The 3682-nt window shown below is 63.8% G+C and overlaps 1 long non-coding RNA gene across 2 annotated transcripts in view; it reads right to left on the reverse strand.

Moving 5' to 3' along the window:
* The window catches only part of LOC106724438, a 4724-nt gene extending 1260 nt beyond the window's left edge, over positions 1-3464 (reverse strand). The window contains exons 1-2 of one of the 2 annotated variants that reach the window (XR_001360236.1): positions 3019-3464; positions 2772-2900 (exon numbers count right to left, since the gene is read on the reverse strand). This is a non-coding gene — a long non-coding RNA (uncharacterized LOC106724438). Of the gene's footprint in view, positions 1-2746; positions 2901-3018 lie in introns of both variants that reach the window. The other variant, XR_001360235.1, reaches the window with a different exon arrangement.
* Positions 3465-3682: the final 218 nt, after the last annotated feature.

A 3682-nucleotide genomic window follows, 5' to 3' on the forward strand; every position in this document is an offset into this window, starting at 1 on the left:
GCCCAGAGCGCCATTTCCGCGCCGCGAGCTCGGCGAGGCCTCTTCCCACAGGACTGCGGGGTTGCCTAGCAATCCGACAGCACTCTGCCTCGGCAGGACCGGCTGGGATGGATTTTTCCTATTTTTAATTTGTTTTCTGGGCGGGTATTATTGTGCAAGCTCAGGCTGAGCTCAAAGATATGGCGTGCGTCCCACTCGGAGCAAGTAGGGCCGAGAAGGAGGGGGGATCCACCGGGCCCCGGATGGGCCACGGCGTCTGTGGTAGGAGGTGCCGCGGACCCTCTGCTCTGTCTGTCCGTCTGCTCACACCTGCCCAGGCTCTCCAGGCCGCTGTGGGATCCCGCGGCCCAAGGGGAGTGAAGTGCGGCCCTGCGGCTGCGGGCCCTGCACTGCCCGGCTCTCCCGCTGACCTTTCCCATCCTCGTGGGAGGGGACAGGGGACGCTTTGCGAGCCGTTAGTTCACCCTCCTCTCCAGGAGATAAATGTCAGGACGGCCAGCAACCGGGACCGACACGGAGCTGCTCGCTCTTCAATCAAAGATCACGTCTGGGCTTGTGTGTGACAGGGCAGACGTGTGACATCTCCCCGGTGGGCGATGCGGGTGTGCAGGGGCGGGGTCGCGGCCTGGAGGGGCTGCCCCTGCGCAGGAGACCCGCAGGTGAGGCCTCTGGCCTCGGTTTTCTCGCCTGTAGTATGGGCTGTACCAGAGGACCCCTGGCCTCGTGCCCGGCTCTGAAACGGGGAAGCAAATGGAGGTGCAGAGAGCGGCCTCCGGGGCAGTGCTGAGGTGAAGGAGAAGGAAGAACTTTCTAGAAACGGAGCGGACGGCAGGGCCACCTGCGTGAAATGACCAAGTGCACGGAGGAGGGGCCACAGGCTAGTTTGCCCGGCGACTCCCCTGGTGACCCGTTCCCGTGGGGTGTGGGGAGGAGGCGGGGAGATGATGGCAGAGGCTGGGGGGGAGGGGGCGCAGCGTCGAGGGACAGTTCTTTCTGTGTGTTTTATGGCCGAGTGTGGAGAGCAGAGCAGGCCGCCCACTGGGACCTGGTCCGAGCGGCCACGTGCAGGTGAGACCCGGGGCCGGCTCATCTGGTGTCATGGGGGTGGGGTGGGGGGGGGACATGTGACCCACCCTCACCTGGACCCCGCCCTCTCGATCACCCTTCTCCCGCCCGTGGGTTCGCCTCCTCGCTCCCTCTCACCGCCCAGTGTGTCCTCTCCCCTTGGCCTCCTCCACGCGTGACGCCCTGGTTGTGCTGGCGCGCGTCCTCCAGGAGCCTCCTGGGGCGGTGGCTGGGGAGCGAGTTCGTCTGAGCGCCTGCTCCTGCCTCTTCACTTTAGTCTCACGTTTGTTTGTTGACTTGGCCCAGGAGGCGGTTCCAGGCCAGAAAGCCTGTCTCCCAGGCGCATGGAAGGCCCGGCCCCGGCGGATGCCCCGTCGCGCTGGGCTCCGCAGCGCATTCCCTTCCTGTCCCGGCGGGTCCTCCGTGGGCCTGGACGCAGGGGACCGTGCTCGGCTCCCGGCTTTGTTTCCCATGAGGAGGTGCCTCCGTGTGGGCCCTGCCCCTCCGTCGCGTGGAGAACGTGGAAACTCGCTTCTGGGGAAGTTCCTTGAATGACATAATTGACGACCCTCTCGCTCTCCCACCCACACGTGACCTGTCCTCGCTCCTCCACCCTCCCCTCTCCCTTCTCTCCGCGTGTTTCGGCTTTGCATCCAGACGCGCCTCTCGCCTCGCTGCTGTCCCCCCTCTGTCGAGGCTTCTCTTGCTGTTCTCAGGCTTTAGTCTTGCAGCCGTTCTTTTGTTCCCCAAATGTCCTCCTTAAAATAGCACCCGGCTCCCGGCTCCGGTTCCGGATGCTGCTCCGGGGGCACAGACACACGTCTCTGAGGCTTTCTGCTCCCCTGGGCCGCGCCCTGGGCTGCGGGCGGCTCTTCCTCCGAAGGCTGTTTGTTCACGTGGACGAGGCCCCGCTCGGCCAGAGGGCTCCCGGCCCCGCTGGCTTGTCCCGGGGCTTCCTGAAGGGAGAGCCTCCTCTGGGGGCTGGGGAACAGTACAGGCACCTCAGGTTCTCCTCCACCCACAGGCGCAGGGGAGACGCTGGGGCTGAGCGGCCCCTCGGCCTCGCGGTGCGGATACCCCTCTGTCCCGTTCACGAAGTCCCCCGGCCCAGAGCCCCTGCGTCACTTCCCCCGAAATACACCTCCCCGCCCCCTCGCCCCGCAGGGATCTGGGGTGGGCAGCCACCTGGGATCTGGGGGCTCTTTAGGGAGCTGCTCTGAGCCGCCTGCCCCACCTGTTCCGAGCCTTTGCAGGGTCTGTTTCTCGCCCCCCTCCCCGCTTTTGGGCTCAGGACCCAGCCCCGGGAGGCCTGCTCCGCTGTCCCTTTGCGCCTGGACCCACCTCGCGGGGTTTCCTTCCCAGTTCTCCAGGTCCTCGGGGGTTTCTAGCTTCAAAACAACCTTTCTTGCTAGTGTTAGGGGGCTTGTCAGGGGGGAGCAAAAGTAGCTACGTGTGTTCAGTTGTCATTTTAGGAACTGACTCCTTGTGTTTCTGCCCTAATTATTATTGCAAAGGACTGTTCCCTGCTCCTCGCCATGTTCCCACTTTGAAAACGAGAATTCCAAATCCGACATTTGTAGGATTCTACCCACCGCCTGGTCATGAGGCCACCCTGCCGGGCTCCGTCCCCCCAGGGACCTGATCCCAGTTCCTGAGGCCACAGATGCCAACTCCAACCCACCTGCAAGGAGTCTGAGTGGACCTACTGTGTGCTGAGCACTGGCTGGTCCTGGTGGAGTTTGTGCCGTCTTTACGTGAAGAGGCCTCCGAGGGAGGCAGTGGGTGCCAGGGAGGGTGTTCTCAGCCGCGGGTCCAGGCCCCGAGCGCCTGACCGCCTGGCGACAGAGGACAGGGAACCCGTAGGCCTTGTGAGTGGGGATGTGCCGGTTCAAACATGGGGGCCGCAGAGTTCAATCCGCCGGCAGCTGCCTTGCTCAGAGACAGGGCATTTACCGGGGCTCAGCTGCAGGCCGAGCAGCTAATTCCAAATTATACGGCGCGATCCCTGCTGGCCAACAGGTCAGTGACCGGACAGGCCGGGGCCGGGCCCACAGCACCAGGCCCCTCGTCTCGGGCACCGTCTGGCCTCGGTGCTCTGCAGGGGAGGCGGGGCAGGGCGGAGGCCAGGCACCAGGCACTGGGCACTGGGCACTGGGCACCCAGGAGCTGGGCTGTGGCCCTCTCTTCACGGCTCGAATCTCCCAGGCCTCGCCAAACCCAGGTTCCCTGTCCAGCGTTGGCCTCACGTGGAAAAGCAGTTGGTCAAACAGGAGGAGGAGGTCACTGTCCAGGAGCAGCATCCAGAAGGGGAACAACCTGGGCCAGTTTCCATTTGCTTTTATTTATTTTTATTTTAAAAAAATATTTTTATTGATTTCAGAGCGGAAGGGAGAGGGAGAGAGAGACATTAGTGGTGAGAGAGAATCATGGGTCGGCTGCCTCCTGCACGTTCCACCCCGGGGACCGAGCCCACAGCCCGCCGGGCTCCACTTGTTTTTAGATTGAGGGTGTCTTAGGGTGCAGCACCCCCTCCCCCACCCGCCCACGGGTGGCGGGTTCTGGGCACTGTGTCCGTCTGTCTGTCTTTTGCTTAGAAACAGGACGGAGGCCCTGCCGG

The sequence above is a fragment of the Myotis brandtii genome, unplaced genomic scaffold, assembly GCF_000412655.1.
Source record: "Myotis brandtii unplaced genomic scaffold, ASM41265v1 scaffold825, whole genome shotgun sequence".
NCBI lineage: Eukaryota > Metazoa > Chordata > Mammalia > Chiroptera > Vespertilionidae > Myotis > Myotis brandtii.